The sequence below is a fragment of the Paroedura picta genome, chromosome 9 (assembly GCF_049243985.1).
Source record: "Paroedura picta isolate Pp20150507F chromosome 9, Ppicta_v3.0, whole genome shotgun sequence".
Classification (NCBI taxonomy): Eukaryota; Metazoa; Chordata; class Lepidosauria; order Squamata; family Gekkonidae; genus Paroedura; species Paroedura picta.
The window spans coordinates 61,551,527-61,576,077 of NC_135377.1; the positions used below are offsets into that span (position 1 = coordinate 61,551,527).

At 43.9% G+C, this 24,551-nt stretch overlaps 1 long non-coding RNA gene across 6 annotated transcripts in view; it reads right to left on the reverse strand.

Annotated features, from left to right (window-relative positions):
- The window catches only part of LOC143845043 (uncharacterized), a 622,217-nt gene that overhangs the window by 101,583 nt on the left and 496,083 nt on the right, over positions 1-24,551 (reverse strand). For 3 of the 6 annotated variants that reach the window (XR_013234233.1, XR_013234230.1, XR_013234237.1), the window contains 2 exons: positions 23,961-24,039; positions 9,952-10,020 (listed from right to left, as the gene is read on the reverse strand). The exons of 1 other annotated variant lie outside the window; for it this stretch is intronic. This is a non-coding gene — a long non-coding RNA (uncharacterized LOC143845043). The remainder of the gene's footprint in view (positions 1-9,951; positions 10,021-23,960; positions 24,040-24,551) is intronic. 2 more of the 6 variants (XR_013234235.1, XR_013234238.1) reach the window with 2 other exon arrangements.

The window sequence follows — 24,551 nt, forward strand, 5'->3', positions numbered from 1 at the left end:
ACATCAGTAATGACCACAGAAGGCGTGATTTATATTTAAAAGGCAGCATGAGACTTGAATCTCCTAAATGACGGAACCTTCTGGGAAGGGAAAGCATGGCAAACCAGTGTTGTGGTAAAATGGGGACTCCTCTCTCATGCCCAGTACAGCAGGGGTGGCCAAAATGTGGCTCTCTAGATGTCCATGGACTACAATTCCATGTGCTGGCAGGGGCTCATGGGAATTGTAGTTTATGGACATCTGGAGAGCCACAATTTGACCACCCCTACATCAGAGATAGGGCAAAGAAAGGCCCTCATGTGCAGCCTTGTAGAAAACTGTCTTTTTGTTTCAGCAAAACAACCTTTGAAACAGCTTGAGTGCAGGCAAGAATAGCCCATCAGAATATGATGAGCACCAGTTAGTTTCAAATAAATAAACTGCCACGTAATAAACTAAACTCCTCAAAGAACTCAGGATCAGCATTCTAAGTGGCAAGTATTAATCCAAAATACTGCAAGCACAGTACCACTCACAGAACAAAATTGTCCTGCCTGCTTCCCATACTCTGCCACCCATCAGGACTCCCAAAGCATTGGTCCCAGGTTGTATAGCGGGAGGTGGAGAAATCAGAATAACATCACACACACATATACACTTTTACCAGCAGAAGTGTCTCTAACAGTTGGAAACAAGACCATGACCTGTAAAGTGCAAAAACATTCTCTTTAATGTCAAGAAGAGCAAATCAATGAAAAGGAGTACCTTTCATAGGACTCTGATAAACTGTCAAAAGCTTTCACACTGCATATTAAAGGGAGCTGGAAATTAACATTTAGACCACAAACAATGTGGAATAAGCATTTGGAAGGAATAAGTCTCATTACCAGAAAAAGAAAAAGGCACAATGAAGTCCAAATATAACACTAAGATGGCAGGAGGTACAATAACAAGGAAATTAATATAGGGAGGGTAGGGAGAGAATATTAGCTCTGCTGAGAATTTGCATAAAAACTAATGCAGCTTCAAGCACTGCATCTGAAACCAGTGATTTTTCTACTGTGACTCAAGCAATGCCTTTGTATGTTTATGTGTATCGTGTGCGTGTGTGTTCGGATTCCATTACGAACACCTCTTCGTATTTGACACTAGTGCTCAACGATAATACTTTAATAGAAACGTTTCATGGAGCTTCTCGTAGAAAGAAGAAGCAATGAAGAGCAATAATTACATGGAAGAACGATGGAACGCTTTCACTCTGCTTATGCCATATTGTGTGGATGGGTGGGAAGACATTAAATGGTGAGGGTTCTTGAAGGGAGTTTAATTGCACACAGCTGTGCTGAAAATGCAAGCAATTAGATGAGCTTATCTTGGGCAAGTTCTGGGAGGGGGGGCAGGCTCTCTGAACGCCTTTTGTTTTGGACACCCCAAGATGGAATCAGGCAATGAATCTTTAAAAAAAAAGACCAAGAAATAGTCATACTTGGATAAGGGCTCATGTAGGGCAGCTAATCAAAGAGCCTGAATAGTGAGAGAACTGCTCCCAGGGTGACAGCCTTTCAGGAGACTTCTGCAAGAGAAATTCAGAAGGAGAATCAGTTCAGAATCCATCATGTGCTTAATTGTTTAATCCTAAATGTGTGCCTATCCATCGAGATAACAATTTCAAATTAAATTTGCTCCTTTTAATCAAATGACTGAAATGATTTGTTTCATTAATTGGAAGGGTTGTGGTTTGTTGATGATCATACTTGAAGAATAAAAGTTTCTGAAATATTGTGTACAAGAAAACAGCAGTTAAGCGATCACAATTATTTAACCCCTATTTCTATACTCCTAATTATCAGTGGGATCCAGAATTTATTACAGAAACATGGCGAGCTTCCTGTGTCTTCTCATGGCATCAACAGCACAACAATGGAAAAGACATCTCAAACTTTCACTGAACAACAGCGGGTCTTGAACATATGGGGGATATGCCAGTATGGAAAAGTGTAACATTTCAAAATGCCTCACAGATACTTTAGTTGCTAATTTATTTAAATGTTTTAAATCTCAATTTTCAGTATAAAGTACAAAGAGACCTTTTTCAGATTTTGGTGTTAATTCCATGTTTAAACCAGAGATTCCCAACCAGGTTCCCCAAGAGCTCTCGGGGTTTACGTGACCTTTCCCAGAAGTTCAGTTGGCCATTCACATCACTAGAGGTCACTCAAGTCCACGTCCCCTAGTCTCTCTCTCCACAATGGCACATTTCTCTGAAGGGGCATGTCACTATCAAAGCCATAAAAAATATTCCAGGGGTTCCTTCATGGTCAGAAAGTTGGAACAGGCAGATTTAGACAAATAAGAGGAGGAAAACGATTAATACTAAATCAGATCATTGGCCTCAAGATCGTATCATTTACTTTGACTAGCAGTGCTTCTCCAAAGGTCTCAGGCAGAGTTTTCTGTTTTTATCATCTATGAGAGCTGGGGACTGAACCTACAGCCATCTGCGTGCTTATGCCCCTCAGAGACCATTATGTTCAGCCTATTCCAACAGGCTAGTGATTCCTGGCCTGAAGGAAGTATGTCTGTCAGAATTTTTTCTGTCCTGGTCCCTACTTGGTGGAAGCAGCTCCCAGAGGAGATCTGGGTCCTGTCAGAGTTAATACAATTTCTCAGGGCCCATAAAATGGAGCTTTTCTGCCAAGCTTTTGGTTGGGGCCAATGAGCTAATAATATCTACTGGGCCCTTCAGAACCCCTCACCAGAAATGTCCAATGGGTACATCAACAGTGAGCCAACTGAGGATCAACCAACCTGTTAATTTATGGGCTTAAGTGTTTTAAATGGTTTCAAAAGTTTAAATGATAATAATGTTGATGCAATTTTATTGAAACTAATTTTAATATGGATTATAATTTGTATTGTATCCTGGGTCGAGTCTGCACTTTGCTTTTTATCCTATTCCAGGCCAAATAAACCCCTCCCCTTTGCACTGTATTCAATTTCTATTTTGGTTTTAGGTGCTTTAAATTTTCCCTCTGCAACATCCATGATTAATCTGCAGTGACGCTACCTTTCCCCCACAATATTCAGGAGCAGATAAAGGTAAAGCACCAGGTCATGTCTGACCCTTGGGGTGACGCCCTCTAGCGTTTTCATGGCAGACTCAATACGGGGCAGACTCAATACGGCGTTTTCATGGCAGACTCATTACCATTTACCCCCCAGCAAGCTGGGTACTCATTTTACCGACCTCAGAAGGATGTAAGGCTGAGTCAACCTTGAGCCGGCTGCTGGGATCAAACTCCCAGCCTCATGGTCAGAGCTTCAGACAGCATGTCGCTGCCTTACCACTCTGCGCCACAAGATGAGCAGATATAAGTCGCTATATTTGAAGAACCAGCTTTTATAGCCCCCAGTATAAGTACAGATGTTCTGCGTTTTGCAGATTAACTTCCTGCCTGTGTCTGCAATGCTGATATAGCAAAGCAGTCCTCCCTGATTGGCCAGGGTGTCAGTCTAAAGACTTCCTAGTTCCTGGTTGCAAGACTTCCCTCCCAAGACTTTTTTTTTTTGCCCTCATTTTGGGATCTACAGAAGCCCACACTTCTCTCAGCAGAGATTTACCTCTTGGATTTATTTCCCCCTCCTCGTTCTCCATGAGACTGCTGTCTCCAATCCTCTCCACCCACTTTCAGGAAAAGAAAGAGCCTCCTGCTGCCTCCCCTCCCCGCTCTGAGCTTCTCCAATCAAGTGTAGAACACTTTCTGCTTCAATTCGGGAGAGGGGGGGAGGAAGACCCAGGTTCAAATCAATCTGAATTCAGCAGGATCAACAACGGAAAAAACAAAGTAAGTGCAGAATTAGCCCTGTTGTAAACTGTCCTGAGCCATATGGGAAAGTGGTATATAAATTTAATAAATAAATAAAATTAAAATGGTGCTCTAGCATTCAGACATACCCCCTCAACTGTTGTTCAAACTCCTCAGGTTTTTATTAATTTGTTAGAGCAGTCAAGGAACAGAATCTTCAAATATAGTTCAATTTGAAATATATAATTTCAGCAAATGTAGATAGCATGAGAAAATACAAGTGATCATCAGGATGGTGTAAAAGGGGAATGAAAGATTCGTTCTATAGCTTAGAGTATTTTTTATTATTATAATGCTTAGTCCACAGATACATAAACTTTAGTGAGTAAATGAAAGCAATTTTTTGGACGAGATGACATATTTGTTCCAAAAACGTAGTTATATTTACTTGGAATAGTAATACAAGAATTTAACACGATGAAATAAATGCATTCAGATATATTAGGATGCATTCAGAAGACACAAATGTACCATAGTTAGTTTGCAATGCAAACAAGCCAAAGCCTTTGGGTTTGCTTGTACCCTAAACCTCCACAAACTGGGTGCGTGGGTGAAAGGATAGCAAATGAAGTTCTGTGTTCATCACTGTAAGGTGATGCACACTGGGGGGAAATCCCAACTTGAAGTATAGGATAATGGGGTCTGAATTTGCTGAGACTTAGTGGGGAGAAGATCTTGGGATCACAGTGAATGGCTTGATGAAAGTGTTGAATCAGTGTGCTGCAGTGATAGAAAAAGCAAACTCATAAATAAAGGAGTATTAAGAAAGGGTTTGAGAATAAAAAGGCTAATATTGTAATGTTCTTGTATAGATCTATAGTTCTGCCTTATTTGAAAAGCTGCACAAAATTCTGATCACTGTATCTCAAAATGGACATTGCAGAGCTGTCAAAAGTATAGAGGAGGGTAACCAAGATGATTAGGTGGTTGAAGCACTTTCTCTATGAGGATCCGCTGAAGAGTCTGGGACTTTACAGTTTAGAAAAGAGATGATGCGGGGGGGGGGGGATGATCAAAGTTTATAAAATTATGCACGAGATGGAAAGAGTTGACAAAAGGACATTTTTCTCCTCTCCCAAAATACTAGAACCCGAGGGCATCCAATGAAGCTGATGGGCAGTAGTGGAGAATAGACAAAAATACTACTTTACACATAGAGTGATTAAAATATGAAATTTGCTGCCAAAAGATGTAGTGAAGGCCACAGGAATAAACAGCTTTAGAACAGCCGCCTCCAGCGCATCACCTTATACTACAATCACAGGAATGAAGAAGCTCAAAGATTTGCTTGAGCCTTTTATTCTGATGGAAAACAGACTGAGGCTTGTAACACAGCCTTCTGGCTCTGGCACTTTCTGTCCACTCTTCCTTTCTTTTGTGCAGAGACAAAATTGCAAACCAAAAGTATTACATTTGTTTGGGACATCTGTATTCATCTTTTGTGTTTCACATAAATTGAATAAATCTTTGTTGGTCTTAAAGGTGCTACTGGACTGATTTTATTATAAATCTGTGTTTTATAGGGTAAATAAATGCAGGAATTCCATTGCCTCTAAACATCTTTTGCAAAGATTATGTAATAGCTAAAGCAGTGCCAGGTAGGATCATTAAATATATATCTGGTGAATGTGCCTCTGAAAGAGGGGAAATGATTATAAGAAAAACCATCTTCTGTGATCATCAGCAGATCATGCAACAAAGAATTTAGGCCCCAAGTAAGGAAGAGTGTGATATTTTCCAGAGGCTTACTGCAACTTACAGCCACCTGAAGAGATAAAGAATTTCATGAAAATTGATTCACGTTGCATCAAAAATAGTAAAAGCTAGTATGACCCCTCAATTTTATGACCTCTGGGCTCTAAGCCTTTACATTCAGTGGAACAGACAACATTTGTTCACATGGAACTGTTATATTGCTAATTCTTGAAATAAGGGGTGCAGTCTGTCGTATCATTCTGCTGACAAGCAATTGGCAGGTAGCTTTTACAATAGCAAGATGGATTCACAGCATGGAATGTGTTGATTGCTCGTGTCAATCCCTTTGCAATTTTAAACTAGTAGTAATTAGAGCTATAAATCTCTCCCAAACATAATTAGATTACTATTTATACCTATGTTGTTAAAACCAGCCTCAGACAATTACTTTTCCGGTACCGTTATGGTGGAAAATCTCTTTCAAACCATCATCACAGAGTGTCATGCAATTCATATCCCTAATTCTGTAATGACGACACCAAGTACAAAAATGTCAAGGAACTTAGGCTATATCCTTCTTAAACCTGAAGAGATAATGCAGTAAGTTCACTTGTGCAAATTTATTTAGCATTATAAATGGCACAGCAAGGGCCATTTCACATGAGGGAATTTCAGCGAAATCATTACCAGATGCTGTCGCTTTAAAATCATGGTTTCAGATGACGCCGTAAGCCTCCCATCCCAGTTTCACTCCATCTGCCTATTTGTAGTGGAAGCAGGGAATTGATTAAACTGCATTCCCCTGGTCAAAATCTGACAGATGGCGCAATCACTTGTTAGGTTTCAGAGAGGAGGTGTCATCAGTACTCATTTCGCCATGGAGATGTCCCTCCCCTGGTCCTGCCTCCATGGCTTCCAGGAGACAGGAGGTGAGTGTTTTTTAAAAATAGAGAATGTTGAGTAGCAACGCATAATCGCGTCTCTTCCGAACCCTTTCAATTATCTGGCTGCCACCTTGCTCTATACATGAGTGCATGTGTCACATAGTATTTTTTGTTCTTTTTCATTGGGGGACCCATGTAGAACTCCAGTAAAATCCCCCCCTCTTTTTTGTTTGTGAATGGCTGGAAACTACAGGTAACCCCCCCCCCCCCGCTGCTGGAAGGGGATGGGGGGGGGGGTGAGGTTGCCAGATCCAGGCAAGTTAACTGCCAGGGAAGGGCAGAGACCACAGATGGAATCAACTCTCCAAGGCATACATTTTCCCTAGGAGAAATGATCCCTCTTGTCTGGAGATGACTGACTGGAAAGTCCAGGTTACCCCCCACCCTTGTTTTTGGCTGGAAACTACAGGTTATCTCCCCCAGGGTTGACAGGTCCCCTCTGGCTGCTGGAAGGGATGGGGGGGGTTAGGTTGCCATAAGTTAACTGCCATGGAAGGACAGAGACTACAGTTGGAATCAACTCTCCAAGGCATAAATTTTCCCTATCACCGACAAATCTTTTGGCCCCAAAGCATCACTTCTTTGCTTCTGAGAAGGGGCTGCCATTTGGGAAGATTTGCTCAGCAATCTCTCTATATAAGTTTGCACTATGAAACTATCAAAACTTGAAGACGGAGCTGTGACAGATAACCAGTGCCTCTGTGAACAAATGAAATTGCGTTGCAATGATTACTTCGTTTTTTTTTTTTTAAGGAGGGGGAGAGGCGGGCTTTGAGTGGCTAGTGGAGGCTGATTGGTTGTCTGGTTGACTGGCAGGCTCGAGGTGGGAGGGGGCGAGGGAAGTTTGTGGCGTTTTCATTGCTCCTCGGCAAGAACTGGAAGTAGGTGAGGAATGCTGGAGGAGAAACAGTCCCACTAGGAAAACAGAGTTTTTGACGAGGTGTGAAATGACAATGGAACGTTATAATACATAGCAATGGAATATTCAGTGTTGATTACGGATTTCTACCAGCTGTGCGGAATGGCCCCAAGAAAACTACCTGCCTACCCACAGTGACCCCAATTTCATGCTCAAGTGACGCCCCCACACCAAAAATCTCCAGAATTCATATTAGAAAATAATAGCATATTGGGAAATAAAAATACAGCTGCTGGGTGAGCCCATCCCCCTTCACCTTTTTGTTTCTTGGCCTTCTTTAGGAGAAATATACCAGACTAAAATAGACATTTATGAACCAACAAATCAAATAAATATATCTATACATCTATATTGATAGATCTTTTTCTTTCATTTTAAAACATGATTTTCAATACTTAATCTAAAATCCTTTCTTTCTGTTTTTCCCCCTTCCATTCCCATTCCCTTTTCCCAGTTCCATTTTCTTTTTTCTCTCCCCTTCCTTTCTTTATTAAATCCAAACTTTAAGTAAACATAAAATGTTTTGATGATAATATAATGATTAGAAAGAAGTTATATTTTCCATTTATCTTATTTGAATTTAGAATGTTTATTATATCTGTCAAATAGTTTTTATATAAAGATTTAAGACAAAAATCTCTCCCTATTATAACAGATATTCACTATAATTTGGTGATTTTAACAATATAAAATGTGCTAACGGTAAAGTTATATATGTAGAAAAATATATGGAAATGGTATATAGAAAATTTGTATAATATTTTTAGATACAGAAGGGCAAAAAGAATAATAGCAACTGGGACATGTCGAAAAGATAGAAGTAGAAGAAGATTTTTAAAAAGAGAAGAATTGGTGGCAAAGTTACCACAAATATTGGTGAATAAATTCAACAAACCAAGGAAGGAACTACTATTTAACCCTTTCCAGGTGATCCCCCCCCCCTTTCTCCTGGCCACAGCAAGCCATGGCCGTAAGAAACTAGCAAGTTCGGTTCAAGGAAATTCTGGCTTGGTTTGGGGTTCAATTCAGGGACCGCCACAAACCCCAAACTGAACCAGAAAGTTTAGGTTCATGCCTGGCCCCATAACTAACTGGAAACATGGCCTGCCAGATGATTACGAAATTGGCTGGAACAATAATGGCTTCTTCTCAGCTTCTAGCTAAAGAGCTGGTTTATGAACCAGTTCATAATCTCTTTGACACATATTGTTAGCAAAAGGTTTAAGGTAAGGTAAAGATTACAGTCTTGTGCTCCCAGCACTGTCAGCCCTCTCACTAGCACTAAGTTCACGGAGGGGAGGGGTTTCTAAAAGTAAGTATTCTTTGATAATTTCAGTGAAAACACTGAAACCTGATATTCTCAACCCTAAAAGATTTTCAGAGAGCCTTTATATGCTATGGGAGTTTTGACAATTTAAGTTCAGTAGCTGGAGTTCTTGAGCTTTCCCCCCCATGTAGCATTATTTCTATTTATCTCTCCTAATATGCACATGCCTGTATTGGATTATCATTATTTATAACCATCTAAGATCTGTCACAGAAATTCTGACTTAATGCCAGTCAGCAGATCGCGATGATAGTTTTCCTACATTAAAAACCCAGGAAGGTTTGTCTTCCTTTTTTTCTTCCAGAATGTATTTATACCTCCATAATTTTTGCCTACGTGGAAATGATGTCTCCAAGAGCAACGTTACAGCACCACCTATTATGCTAATATTTTTAATGAAAGAGAGGCTGCCACAAGTCTATACCTGGTCACGGACCTCCCAGAATTATTAAAGGCCACAGAAAGTCTAGGTCTACATCAGTGAATGTTGAATATGAACTGGTAAAAAGAGTGGAATCTAATTATGGTATGAGAGGCATGCTTTCTGGGAAATAAAATATGAGCAGGCGGGGAGGGGGGGAACCAAGTCGAAAGAAAACAGCACAACGCAAGAAGGCAAAGTAATAACAGGCAATAATGGAGTATTAAGCAGTATTAGATACAGATGAAATTATATTATTAAAAAAACAGCAACCACATGGGACAGCAAGATTCCGAAGCTGTTCATTGCCTGTGGAACACATATTGATACCCTCTGCTCACAAATGGCAATATTTTATATGGGGCATCTCAAAATTAGGCGCACCACCTGTTCCTTATTTCACAGAACTGTTCCTTATTTAATATTAGAAATAGTCCTAGAAAAGAAGAAATGCATCATAACCACAAAAGCCAACTTGAATTTAATACATTGCGTGAACAACATATTCTAAGTGCTATGAATGTTCTGACATATCTAATGCGTCATTTCCCATGTCTTAAACCTGGTTTTCATTACCTTGATGTGCGGTTTAAAGGGTTCTTCTTCCAGCTGGCTCGGCTGTGGCATTTATTTATTAGATTTTTATACCACCCTTCCATTCAGCTCAGGGCAATTTAAGACCAGTCTGGGATAAAAATGATTTAACCAACAGAGTATAGAAGGACTGTACAGCACGGTTTAGCTCCTTTCACCAACACACTTCTCATCATGTAAAAAATATACAGTATAGATACACCTACTTTTGTCCACATGTTTTCCATATGCATGATAAGCATCAATGTTCACTCGTTCTCATGGCTAGTCCAATGCTATGAAGGTAATCAATATACAAGAATCATAATTAGACAATATTTTAATGTGCTGTGATGAAATGAACTTGCACAAGTAACATTTTTCATACAATATAAGAAAATACTGGGACCAAAAGCTGCACTAAGTACATTTCTTCTTATCTTCTTCACATAAATAATAATTTTCTTCATTGGCAAGTCTGAATTAAGAAATTAACAAAAATGTGTATTGCCTTCTATTGTAAACAACATATTAAAACTTTGTTGAATGTCTCAAGATATGTATACTATCTCTCTATGTATACTATCTCTCTACCTTACCTATAATGGAATACTTTGTAAATTTTTATATACAGTTATAATAGTACGATTCTTTAATGTTACAGAGGTCAGAGTACATTGTGCTAAATTTACTGTTGTTTTGGAATCTGTTATAATCAACTTAAAAGGACTGTAAGTAGATAAGTTTTATACTAGAGAAGACAATACACACTATATTTTTGTTAATTTAGTTCATTTCTTAATTTAGACTTGTCACTGAAGAAAATTATTATGTGAAAGCATCCATTGAACCAGGAAATGCTCTGGCAAGTCTTCTACCTGTAAATAAAGCTGAGGAGGAGGAGAAGAAATTTACTTGGTGTAGCTTTTTGTTCCACTATTTCCATAAATTGTTTGACCTTTGTATTGAATGGTCTTTGCTTGTGTGTTAAGTGACATTTTTGGCATTCAGATTGTTATATGGAGAAATATAGTATTAGGAGATCTGCTCCTGTATGTCTTTCATTGACTTGAAGTAGATAATCCTTATCCATGGTTCCTCTATATATTTGTGAAACAGCCTTGGGGGTGGGACGTGTCCGGCTGTCCAAGTTGGAATAGGGCCAATCAGGGTGCAGCCAGCAAAGCAAAGCTGGCTGCATCCTGATTGACCCTTCCCCTGCAGCTCCCACCCTCCATTCCTGGACTCTAGCCTCTTTGCTCTCAGACGTGTCTCAGTGCCTGGAGCCAGCAGCAGGTAAGGGCCCTGGGCAAAGGGTCGTGGTGGACAGCTTGCTAACGAGGGCCTCCCAGCCTGCTAGGCTGGGCCTGCTAATGAGGGTCTCCCAGCCTGCTGACTGCCTGCTAAGGAGCTCTATCCCGGGCCTGCTACCAAGCTGGCCAGCCCCCGCCCGCCTGACTGTGAGCTGCGGCCCAAAGCCTCCTTAAGTTGCCTGGCCAGGGTCCAGATGAGGTGGCCCTTTCAAGGGGGCTCTTTGAAGCTAGTAATAAATAAATTCAGAAAGTTCAGATCACTAGTTGGACTGGAGTTGGTCCAGCTAAATTCCCCCCCCCCCCCGATGACTGCGGCACACTGCCACAGACAACCAACTCTGGATCAGGGGTTTAGACAATGCCATGACATTTAAAAACATGTACTGAACAAAGAAAACGGGCATGTAATTAAATGCCAGTTTTTTTAAGGTAATAATTTTTTAAGGTAGGGATACTTATTATTTAAGATACCTGAACAACCTCATTTGAATTAATTAATTAATTAATGGGTTTCTATGACTGCCCCCTCGGCATAGCCATCTTGGGACAGTTTGCAACAAAAACATAATATACAATGAGCATTATAACTATGAAAATATAGTGAGTCACTGTAGCTGCCAGGTTAGATTCAGCAGTTCCTTAGTAGTCCAGGATGGGGGACAATAATGGAAGAGGAACCCAGATGGTATTCTGCCTACTCACTGGCCTCAGCCAAAGAAGGGTTCCATTTTGCAGGCCCTTCGGAACTGTGGTAGTTGTTGTATAGCCCGCTGTTCTCCCAAGAGCTCATTCCACCAGGTGGGGGCCAGGAACAAGAAGATGCTGGCCCTGATTGAGGCCAAGTGCATGTCTCTCAGGCCGGGGATCACCAGCCTGTTTCTATTGGCGGAGCAGAGAGCTCTCCGGAGGATGTAGTCGGTTATAAATAAACATTACAGAACTAATTTGAATACTGTTTTATATTTTGGATGCCATTAAAGGTTTTTGAATTGTACTGTATTGTTGAATAAATAGAATTATATAGAACATGGCTATGATACATTTTCACCTTTTTTCTTCCCCATAATTGGCCTGCGGCAGTTTATTCCAGCAGCTTTACATTTATTATTACATGGGGCTTGTTTCACAACTTTGAGATTGATCAATTTATTAAAAAGTCAGTTTTCTGCGAGCAAGCTTGTATCTATACTGCTACTGATAACATCCCCCTCCCTGAAATTAGAAAGATGCTATTATCTTTATTGTAGTTGTTTTCAGCTACCTTCAGGCAGGTGCAGGCATACTAACTTGGAAGGAAATGGTCTCTTGCCTGCTGGCCCCACCCCAAATCTCCATATTTAATAAGGGGAACAAGTTGTCTGTATGTATGGATAGAACTCCTGTGGGTATGTAGAGGTCATAGACAAGGAAATTATACCTTAGATACCTGGCACCAGGCCGCGGCTCCCTCTCCCCGCCCCCCCCCGCATTAAGAAACTTCCCAGGCCGCGAGCAAATCGGCCGCCAAAGCGGCCTATTAGCTCGCAGCCTGGCAAGCTTCTTTTTGTGGGAGGGGAGGAAAGGGAAGCAGGGCCGGCAGTGCAAATGTGCATGCGTGGCACATCCGCGCATGCGCGGAAGTGGCAACATGCGTGTTTGCGGCCACACATGGCGCAAACGCACATGCGTTGACCTGCCACACATGCGCGTTTGCGGCCGTGCATAATGCATTCACATGCACAGCCACACATGCATGCGTAATGCAAACTCACATGCACAGCCACACATGCGAGGCCGCACATGCGCAGCATGCGAGGCCGCACATGCGCAGCAAGCGAGGCCGCACATGCGCAGCATGCGAGGCCGCACATGTGCAGCACGCGCGGCCGCTGGTTCGCCCTCCCCCCCCCTCCGTTCCGCAGCCTTAGAACGGACTTTGTGATTGTTGATTGTTGTGATTGTTGAAATCAGACTTTGTGATTGTTGATCTTCAGGATGAGATCAGACAGTAGCAAGTTATAGTTGTATTATTATTATTATTATTATTATTATTATTATTATTATTATTATTATTATTATTATTATTTCAGTTTATTTCCCACCACTCCCAAACCGGCTCATGGTAGGGTACAATTGTCCGTAATAAAACCCCAATAAAATCCTGTTAAAACATACTGGGACATAAAAATCATATTACAAGAAATCAAAAATCCCAAAGAACACAGTGATGTAACCCAACCTCCAATCCCCCCAAGCGATATCTAATAGAGGATGTGGGAAGAGGAGCACAGATGACACATAGCCAGCCGCTGCTTAACACTGGGGGGGCCCAATCAGACCTTCTAGAGAAAACGTACAGAGCACAAGTTTCAGAAAAACAAGTTTAGATTCATATACCAAAATATAAAGAGGAGACCGGATTGGAAAGCCCAGTATTGATCTGACCGAATCCTAATTTCAACTGACTCATATTATCCCAAGTAGAGTCTGAAGACTACCAGAGTCCTATCAACCAAGCAAAGACACAGAGAATTTAATGAAGTCCAATTTGTCAATAGTGCTATTTAATGTTCTTAGATTATGCAAGGTGCCTTCTCAGCTGGGACTTAACCCTCTTTGGGCACCAATGTCTCAGTGGTCTTAGCTTTCTCTACTAATATGTCCTTCTCTTCATATATATTTTTGTGAGTTAAATGTGTCAGTTTCAATTGAGGCTAGTTTGACAATCAAAGCCAGAGAAGCTATTAACACAGAAGAGCCTAGGCTGAGTTACTGCAACCAACTAAATAACCCAATGCATGCAAGTACATGTATAAATGCCACTGGAGTAATTGTTATGGAAAAATCAAGTGGCAAAACCTAACAAAAGGTAAGCTTTCCTGACTTCTGTCACATGTAATGTATGTGAACAGGCACTTGCCAATCTGACCAATTTGGAGGGAGGAACCTCCAAGAAGTCTTATTCAGAACACCAAAGCTGCCACAACAAAGCATAGTAGAAGGTGATGTTCACTAGGTATGTAGGACCTAAGTCATGAAGAGACTTTCAAGTAATAACCAGTAATTTGAATTGAGCCCAGTCACTTATTAGTAGCCAAACAAGAAAGAGCAAGATGGATGTGACATGCATGTTATGCCTAGCATCAGTATGCCACATTCTATACCAACTGAAGTTTCTGAGTAGACTTCAAGGGAAAACCTAAGTAGAAGGTTCTACAGTAGTCTAACCTTGATAAATCCATAGCATGGATCCATATAGTCAGATTGGCCAATTCAAGGTAGTGGGCAAATTGCCCAGTTAAGTGAAACGGATACACTTTTTTTGAAGCTGCACAAGGATGCTTCTCCATTAGTAATGCTGGATCTAATACAACACCTAGGCTCTTAACTGAATGAAAGGTCATGGACAGGGAACTTGTGCCTTAGACCAGTGGTTCCCAACCCCCTGTCTGGAGACCGGTCCCGGTCCGTGGATCAGTCAGCACCGGGCCGCAGCTCCTCCTCGTCCTCCTCCCCAGCTGCTGCCTCGGGGGCTGCCCTGCCACTCTGCCGCTGGCTAAACTTTGCTGCTCTCCAGCGGCCACCATGACTGGGGCTCCCCCTCGGCATGGCACTGCACAGATGCTTCTGGCAGCACCCCCAGCAGGCAGCAGGAAGTCAGGGGCACAAGCGGGAAAGCAAGTGGAGCAGGGGCTCGGGCAACAGCGACGTCCCTCGGCAAAAGACTACCCCCCCCGGGCTTCAGTAAAATTGTCAAGCATTGACTGATCCCCGGTGATAAAAAGGTTGGCGACCACTGCCTTAGACTGCCCTCCCACATGTTCAAAAGCAGCCCAAAGAACACATCTACAGATCAGCCCACATTCATGATGAACTTTAGTTCATGAGCCAGTTCATGCCCATCCCTAAACAGGGATTAACTGAACTCTGGCTAAAAGTTTTATTGCTACTTGTTTCAAAGCAAAGTGAACCACTCCTTCCTAATATACTGAAAACGGGTAAATATTTTCAAACAATAAAACCAAAATGGTATGTAAAAACCCCTGTTGAACATTAGGGAGACTATTTGGTCCATGGTCTTATTTGGTTTGTACAAGTTGTGAGCTGTCCAATACTCATTACCGTTTATAATATATGGCACATTTTGATTCATATGGCGCTTTAAAATATATATCCCATTCACCCGGTCTTAAAACCTGTGCTGCAGGGTGCTCATTATTTTGAACTGTAAGGGAGAGCATTTTCTCAGGGTTAGCAGAATCCCTCAACTTCTGGGTCTTTATATAATGGCCAGTGTACATTAGATCTAGAGGCATAGGAAATAATGAGTAGGGAAATTACAGCTCCCACCCTCCCCAGAAAGACTACATTACATTCTTCCTCTGCTGTTAATAGGTTCAGGAAAGAACAACCATTTGCTGGTATTTATGGTCTCCAGTAAGCCCAGCTGGTACTGCTGTTCTTAGCATTTTATCAGGGTGATGTGTGTTTTACTTTATTGAAAGCCTATCTAAAAGCCAGGCATCGTAGTTTGTAACTGGCCTCTAGATGATGCTAGGATGCTTTATAGTCTGCTGCATTAAAGTAATTCATTGCTTCAAAAAAGGACCTTGAGCAACTTCAAAATCATTTGGTAGGCACTTGCTTTAGAGTCTATCAAAGCACTGCCTATCAGTATATGGCAGTTAAAAAAACAAAAACAAATTGTCCTCTGGGGAGGGGTCTCTGTGAAATGGCTGACTGTTCATCATTACCTTTTTAAGAGAAATGTCTTAGTCGGAGCATCGTCTTTTTATTTATTTATTTTAATGAATGGGTTCTAAAAAATTCTGGTAGCCGTCCCTTTGTCGTGGTGTTGTGGCTTCAGACACCGTAAGGTTTGGATCCCAAAAATAGATCTATAGAGACTGCTGGAAGATTGAGAATGCGCCCAGTCCAGGAATGTTTCAATACATATTAGAGCTTAGGGAGATGCTAGCAGCCCAGCCTTTGATTCCAGGCTTTACCTGCTACCTGAAGTTAATTGCACATCCAATAGCAATGATTTATTTATTGGTGTTCCGCTTTTCTCTCCAGCAGAGACTTAATGTAGCTTACAATACAAAATGAGCAATACAAACGAAATAAACAAGAGAAACCAAGTGGTGGGGAGGAGAGGCTCCTGAGTACTGAGCAGGTCCTTTCTATGTCTTTCCTGACTAATCTTCCTGAAGAAGCAGCTCTCAGGCTAAGGGCAGGACAAGAGCTCTTTGACCAGGGTGCAAGGGCTGATACCCCTGGCCACACACCTGAGAAGCTAGAGGAAAATAAAGTCTACTAAGTCTCAGACTTAGTAGTAGACTTACTACTACCCTTTTCCCTTTTGCCAGAGTCAGCTGGTGGATGCTAAACACTTGGCCTTGAACGTAAAGAAGTGGCCAGAGAAGGGACACTCACATTGACTACAGACAGCCCCTGAGAACTTCTACAGTTGGTGGGTTCTTATACCCCTTCATATCACTGCATGTGTGCCACAGACAACAGAGTGTCAGGTTCTTTCACCTCAGGAATAGCCTCAGAAACCAGATGTGAAAATTCTACAGCAGCCTTTCTCAACTTTTCTACCATTGAGAAACTCTTGAAACATTCTTCAGGCTTCAAGAAACCCCTGGAAGTGGTAAGATTGTGCAGAATATGGTTGAGAAGCATATTTGTACAAGCCCACCCAGGGGTCCTCTCCTTCCCAGCACCTCCAGGTCCATCTTTGGCCATGGGGGACAGGTTAACATGATCATATACAGCCATATCATCCAATAAATGTGTAACTACATTCACGAAACCCTGGTTGAGAAAGCCTGCTCTACAGCTTCAACTAGAAATCTGCAAGCTGAGCATCAAGTATGTTTGATGGTCCAACTTACCACTAAGGCAGTGGTCCCCAACCTTTTTGAGGCTGGGGACCGGCAGGGCAACTGCCCACCCGCCAGGCTGCGCATGCGCACATGCGCCATGGGTGGCTGAAATCGTGCATGTGTGGCACTTGCCGGAATGCGCAATGCGCGGGAGCGGCCCTGATTCCCTCTCCCCCCTCCCGCAGTAAGAAGCTTCCCGGGCCGCAAGCTTGCGGCCTGGGAAGTTTTTTACTGCGGGGGGGGGGGCGGGGAGAGGGAGCTGTGGCCCGGTGCCATGGCCTTCGCGGCCCGGCACCGGGTTGGAGACCACTGCACTAAGGTATTGATCAGATGTGAGCCAATCATCCAGTCTCCTTGGTTTGTGCTGAACAACCACAAACGCCTGCTGGACAGGTTTGCAGAGGGTTTTTTGTTTTTGTTTTTTACAAGACTGCTAATGAACAAAAATGCTGCCAATCCAAACTGATTGACAGTCATTAACTAAGGCCTACTTAATTGAACACTGAATGGTAGGCATTTTTTTAAAAAACACTGCCTTTATTTATGACTGATTTAACTATCTAAGGTTGAATCCACACAGTAAGCCACCATTCCCCATGCAATTTTTGCCTGCTGTGTCCCTGGGAAGGCTTTTTGAAGATCAGTAATTGCAAGTACGCTATTGTGAATGAACATTATAATGATCTATTACCATGATCTTTGAAGCTACAGCTTTCTTTTAAAAAAAACCCCAAAAAGCAAGACTCTTTCATTGCAGAATTCTACAGGGAAATTTGCTATTTATTTGTTCTATTTATTTTTTAGATTTCTTATCTGCTGCTAGCGAAAAATGTCTCACAGCGGGTTACAATAAAAAATAACCCCTCATATCTTTAACCCTCCCCCCGCTCCGGAGGAGCGGGAGGAATAAAGGAGTAAGGGCAAGTGGGGAGGAGTTAGGGCGGGCCCTGTCCGGGATAAAAACTCGGAGGGCCCAATCAGGAGCCGCAAAGCGGCTCCTGATTGGGCCCTCCAAGTGTCACTCGAGGGCCAAGCAGCCAATGGGGAGCCGCGCAAAGCGCGGCTCCCCATTGGCTGGTTGGCCCAGCCTCACCTGGGCCTGCCGGGGAGTTGCCGCTCAGAGGAAGAAGCCTTCCCCAGCGGTAAGTCCTCCGGCCGGCTTCCCATCGCCCAGGGAGCCTTCTGCCGTGCCCTGGGGTAGGCTCGCCTGCCCTTGGGCCCGCCAGAAGGCCACAAAGCCCACTCCCGAAGTCCCGAGCCTTCTGCCACGCCCTGGAGCAGCCGAGCCTGCCCCTGGGCCCGGCAGTAGGCCGCAAAGCCTGCCGCCCCCGTCCCGAGCCTTCTGCCGGGCCCTGGGACAGCCGAGCCTGCCCCTGGGCCCGGCAGTAGGCCGCAAAGCCTGCCGCCCCCGTCCCGAGCCTTCTGCCGGGCCCTGGGGCAGCCGAGCCTGCCCCTGGGCCCGGCAGTAGGCCGCAAAGCCTGCCGCCCCCGTCCCGAGCCTTCTGCCGGGCCCTGGGGCAGCCGAGCCTGCCCCTGGGCCCGGCAGTAGGCCGCAAAGCCTGCCGCCCCCGTCCCGAGCCTTCTGCCGGGCCCTGGGGCAGCCGAGCCTGCCCCTGGGCCCGGCAGTAGGCCGCAAAGCCTGCCGCCCCCGTCCCGAGCCTTCTGCCGGGCCCTGGGGCAGCCGAGCCTGCCCCTGGGCCCGGCAGTAGGCCGCAAAGCCTGCCGCCCCCGTCCCGAGCCTTCTGCTGGGCCCTGGGGCAGCCGAGCCTGCCCCTGGGCCCGGCAGTAGGCCGCAAAGCCTGCCGCCCCCGTCCCGAGCCTTCTGCCGGGCCCTGGGGCAGCCGAGCCTGCCCCTGGGCCCGGCAGTAGGCCGCAAAGCCTGCCGCCCCCGTCCCGAGCCTTCTGCCGGGCCCTGGAACAGCCGAGCCTGCCCCTGGGCCCGGCAGTAGGCCGCAAAGCCTGCCGCCCCCGTCCCGAGCCTTCTGCCGGGCCCTGGGGCAGCCGAGCCTGCCCCTGGGCCCGGCAGTAGGCCGCAAAGCCTGCCGCCCCCGTCCCGAGCCTTCTGCCGGGCCCTGGGGCAGCCGAGCCTGCCCCTGGGCCCGGCAGTAGGCCGCAAAGCCTGCCGCCCCCGTCCCGAGCCTTCTGCCGGGCCCTGGGGCAGCCGAGCCTGCCCCTGGGCCCAGCAGAAGGTCCCAATGCCACCTACCTTACTCTGTTCCTCCCTTCCTCCCAGCATTCCCTTCCTCCTTCCCTTCCTCCCAGCATTCCCTTTCTCCTTTCCTTCCTCCCAGCATTCATTTTGTTTTTCCCTTTCTCCCTTCTTCCCTCTCCTCCATCTGCCTCTTCCTGGCTACCTGTTTCTCTCCCTCTTCTTCTGTCTCTATCTTCCTCCCTTTCTTTCTGTCTTTCTGTCTCTCTTTCTCCTTTTCCTCCTTCCTTCACCCCATCCCTCCACCCATCCATCATCCTAGGGCCCGCTGTATTTTGCCCACAGCGGGCTTAATATCTAGTAGATTAATAACTTTAAAAACCAAGCAGACTCCATTGGCGAGAAAATAAAAACCCAATCCCATATCCTCCTTCTCCCTCCCCCCCCCCAGAACCTCAGGGTACAAACTCCCAGGGGTGCTAACTATTCCCAATATAGGTTGGTCTTAAATCTGATTGTTCTTAAATATGGAGGGCCCCCTAGATTTATTTATTAAACTATTTATCCTGCCTTTTATTATGGCTAAGGTGCAGGCAGCACATTTTCCCATAACAGGACCAAGAGACTTTATAAAACCTTAATAGCTGAACTTAATAGGTGGCAATTGATTGTCAGAAAGTCAGTTTGCAATAATGCAAAAGCAATTACCAGTTTTTAAAATAAGACTTTCAAAACAGAGCTTACAGTGGCACAGCTGGGGAAATGGTAGTTATTGCTTCAGGGAGATCTGATTACCCTGTTCCACATGATTTGGAAGGAATACAATCCACAAACAGATGATAAAGTGTTGGACCACTCTTTGAAAATTTAGCTTCCTGTTCAGGAGCTGTGAACAGGATGTAAGCCAAACATCAGCTCACCCCAAGCTTTCTCTAGTACCTTCTTCCTGTTCTGGAAAAAAGGAAGTTCAGCATAGCTTTTTCTTTCAGTTTCACAGTTTAGCATGAGCTGAAGTATACCAATATGAATAACTGGTCATGCTGTTTGGCCTGGGTAATACCCCAGTTGTATACCAGCATTTTGTGAATGACGTGTTCTGGGACTTGCTGTATTGCTTCATCATCATCTTTCTTAATGACATTTCAATCTTCTCTCAGAACCCAACCAAATGCACGGAACACATGCATGCCCTCCTGCAATGCCTGTGACAACATGGCTTGTTTGCCAAGCAGGAGACATGTGCACTTGATTTGGATGATGTGGAATTCCTGGGATACCTTATCATCCCATAGAGCATAAAGATTGATCCCAAAAAGGTGGAAGCTGTGCTGTCCTGACAGACAACATGGAACTGGAAAGATGTCCAGTAGTTCACCAACTATTATTGACAGTTCATCCTGTACTTTGCATCCCTAGCTGTGTCCCTCACAAAGCTGCAACCACCCCAAGAACTTTCCCATTGTTCAACAGAGGCTCAACAAAGCAGGAACTCAAGACCCAGTTTGCAACCAAACCACTGCTAAGTTACCCAGACTCAAGCCTACCATTCAGAGTTGAAGATTTCGTATCTTGTGGGTTGGCCTTCAATAATCACCAATGGATCACAGAAGAAATAATCGTACACAAAGGAATTCCAGACAGTCAGCAGAGAATTGATGTCACTTTTCTAGTTTACTCCTGGTGGGCTGGAGTAATATCATTGTCTATAGTAATGCATATAGGCCTGATGTGGATGACCCAGGCTAGATGGATCTCATCAGAACTTGTAAGACCAGCAGGGCCAGCTCTGGTTAGCATTTGAACAGGAGACTGCCATGGAAGTCCAGGGCCACTATACAGACTCAGGCAATAGCAAAACACTAGTGTTTGTCCCTTGCCTTGAGACACCCTATGGGGTCACCGTTAGTTGGCTGTGACTTGTCAGCACTTTACATGTACAGTTCATTGATGTTAAAACAGTAGGATTAAAAACAGCAGGCAAAGGCATGGAAGTAGATACAGGCCAAGGGACTTAATAGATTTTCTGAGTTTTAATGTTTGTGTGAGGGTTGAGGACTTGCTTTTGCTGACGCATCACACATTTCCCCTTGGTTCCTTGAAGTTCTTCTAAAAGCAAATGTAATGCAGCAGTAATCTTGGACAGATTTCTTCCAAATGTCTGTTTACAACTCTAAGTTAACTTGCTCAGTTTTAAGGCATTTTATAATAGCATCTGGATGTCATAAATACCGTGCCAGCAAGTTTTGTAAATGCAGCCAATGGACTGTATGGATAATGAAAATTCCGAAAATGGCTATATAGTGAAACCCTTCATATAAAATCCAGAAATAGCCTTGGGTTCAAAACAAGTTCAGCCTATTAACCCCGTCTCTGAATCTTCCTTCTGGTCATCCATCTTTTCGATACACTTGTAACGTGCTTGTACACTAATCTGTAGTCATCAAGAATAGAAAAGATATTGCATATTAACCCCACTCAAAAGTTATGTCAGGGCATATTGGGTGGCCAGAAACCATACACGTAATGAGCATACTGTTCTGAATTGTGTGTTTACCACATTGCCTGAATGAGGACACTGAATGTATTTTGCATCATACTGGGTAATGAATGTGGTCTTCCATTTGTAGGGAAGTAGGGATATGCATTTGATTCAAGTAAACTAAAAAAAAAAAAAACCTGAATCAATGTTGATTCAGGGCTTTTTCAAGTTTTTACCGGAGCTGAAATTTTCTGGTGTGATTCGAGACTCAAATCTCAAAAGCCAAATCTATTCGGCTTTTGATTTAGGATTTGGGTTTCCTAACTCAATTTCGCTCCCCACTTATGGAGCCATTAAAGACTATAGGAAATCTATTCTCCCTATTCAGTGCTCTGGTGGGGGTGGGGATGGAGGTAGAGGCACCAAAATTGCAGCATAGTTGCTGGAGGCTCTCCTCAGAAGTACCTCCAAGTTTCAAAATGTTTGGACCACGGTGTCCAATTATATGGGTCCCAAAGTGAGTGTATCTGAGGAAGTGTGCATGCACATGAAAGCTCATACCTTGAATTAAAGTTTATTGGTCTTAGGTAGGTGCCATTAGTCTATAAGTCAGGTGCCACTGGATTCTAAATTTGTTCTGCTGCTTCAGACCCTCTTAAATCCACCCGCCACTGTTTCCTATGATGATAAAAAAGGACTAGGAAATACAAGCCCAACAGAATGTCCAATAGACTCTTGAAGTGAAGGGGGGGGGGGAGTTGTGAGGCCAGGCCAGCAAAAGGACCTGTGCAATACAGCCCGGCTGAACCAGTGACATTGTGGCAATGCCAACCCAACAGGACCAAGTTCACAGCAGACTCAAGAAGCTCTGAAGAGAAAACTGATGGGGGGGGGCATTTCTGCAGGGACAGCAGAATCAGTGCAATGTAACAGATCCCAGCAGCAGAACCCTGTACAAACCAACCAGTGCCCGGCAGCAAAACACAGTGCCCAATTGGGGCAAATGCCCGCTCAACAAGACTGCAGCACAGAATCATAATTTCTGGACAGTATTGCACTGCTCCTGCAGTGATTCTATGTGGTTCATAGAATCATAGAATCATAGAATCATAGAGTTGGAAGGGGCCATACAGGCCATCTAGTCCAACCCCCTGCTCAACGCAGGACTAGCCCTAAGCATCCTAAAGCATCCAAGAAAAGTGTGTATCCAACCTTTGCTTGAAGACTTCCAGTGAGGGGGAGCTCACCACCTCCTTAGGCAGCCTATTCCACTGCTCAACTACTCTGACTGTGAAAAACTTTTTCCTGATATCTAGCCTATATCGTTGTACTTGAAGTTTAAACCCATTACTGCGTGTCCTCTCCTCTGCAGCCAGCAGAAACAGCATCCTGCCCTCCTCCAAGTGACAACCTTTCAAATACTTAAAAAGGGCTATCATGTCCCCTCTCAACCTCCTTTTATTCAGGCTGAACATTCCCAAGTCCCTCAACATATCTTCATAGGGCTTGGCCCCTTGGCCCCAGATCATCTTTGTTGCTCTCCTCTGTACCCTTTCAATTTTATCTACGTCCTTCTTGAAGTGAGGCCTCCAGAACTGCACACAGTACTCCAGGCGTGGTCTGACCAGTGCCGTATGGGACAATGGGACTATGACATCTTGTGATTTTGATGTGATGCCCCTGTTGATACAGCCCAAAATGGCATTTGCCTTTTTTACCGCTGCCTCACACTGCCTGCTCATGTTTAGCTTACAGTTCTATGCTGCAGCTTTGTTGAGCCGGCATTTGCCACAATGGGGCTCTCAGGTGTGCTGCTGGGCACTGGTTGGGTGGCAGTGGGTTCTGCTTCTGGGCCCTAGACTGCAGTGGTTCTTCTGTCCCTGGGGAAATGCCCCCTCTACTTGGTAGATTTTCTAATTGAACTTGTTCCTTCAAAAGTGACCTGATGGTCCTTAGCTCACATATACAAAGGAAACAAAAAAGCATCACACAAATTAGTTGTTGCCCACAGGACATCTACTTGGGAATGCTTACTTGGCGAAATCATGGACTTCTTCCCAGACTTGTGAATACAGCGAATATGTTTGCTGTAAAACAAAGCCCCCATACTAGTCATAATGCCTAAGCGATGAGTGAGCTGCCAAAAAGCCATCCGCCCATGAATCCCTTTTTAATAGATAAAATATATATCCAACTATCTATTGCTCTTTTGCCTTTTCTTATCTCTCACTGGAGGTTGTCAACAACCTTGGCCCACGTGCTCCGTGAATGATTATTTACGAGAAAAGAGACCACGTTTTCTTTGTTAGCACAACCGGCACATTTGGTATGTGCCATATGAAGCTGTTACAAACTTTACAAAAATTTTGAAAGAGATTATCTTATAACTTTCAGGGTACATCCAAATGTCATGCGAACAGCTTACCGAGACATATGGAACTGAAGTTCCATATAGTGTTTCACAGATCAGCAAGACATCAAAGCTCAGTTTAAAAGGGGGTGTGCTGGAAAAAAGGAAGAGAGAGAGAGAGAGAGAGAGAGAGAGAGAGAGAGAGAGAGAGAGAGAGAGAGAGAGAGAGAGAATTAACAGGGTTAGCAGCTGAGAGGCTGTCATTTCCAAAGCTTCTGACAGGGCTCACACCGGACAGGCAGTTTTTCCAAAATCCATGTGCTAATAATTGTTCTCTCTGACTTGAACAAGAAAGTGACAATAGTTCTGGCTGCTTCCTTAAATGAAGCTGTGGGTTGAAGACTGAACTGGGCACTTCTTCACACAATGCATCATTAACTTATGGAATCTATTACCACGGGATGGATTAATGACCGCTAGATAGCTAAATCCGTCCTAAATTAATCTATCAGTGGCTTAATGAAATCTTAGGGGGCATACATCTAAATATTAGATTCTGGTGACAGCATAGGACTTACGTTCCTTCTTTGTGAGTACAAGTCACTGAGAAAGAATGTATGATGATCTAACATGACTCTTTTTATCTAAAATACTCTTTCAAAATAC